Genomic DNA, 251 nt, shown 5'->3' with positions numbered 1-251 from the left:
AAAATTATAAGAGGAGAGAAGAGGGATAGAAAAAAGGATGACAGAGGTTGGAATAGGGAAATAGTCCTGGAACATCTGAAGTAAACTAATACATGATCATTACCACAGTTCCATTTTGTACTAAAACGCTTTTGCTCTCATTCCGTATTCTTATTTCATTAACATTTTTGTATAGATCTCAACCCTCATTTACCTTTTTTTTCAAATGAACCGTCTGTTAGCAGTGGTTCTTTTGAATAACTTATGATTCC

The sequence above is a fragment of the Penaeus monodon genome, chromosome 25 (genome assembly GCF_015228065.2).
Source record: "Penaeus monodon isolate SGIC_2016 chromosome 25, NSTDA_Pmon_1, whole genome shotgun sequence".
NCBI classification, from domain to species: Eukaryota; Metazoa; Arthropoda; class Malacostraca; order Decapoda; family Penaeidae; genus Penaeus; species Penaeus monodon.
The sequence above is the reverse complement of the archived record's forward strand: the minus strand, read 5'-3'. Positions refer to the sequence as shown.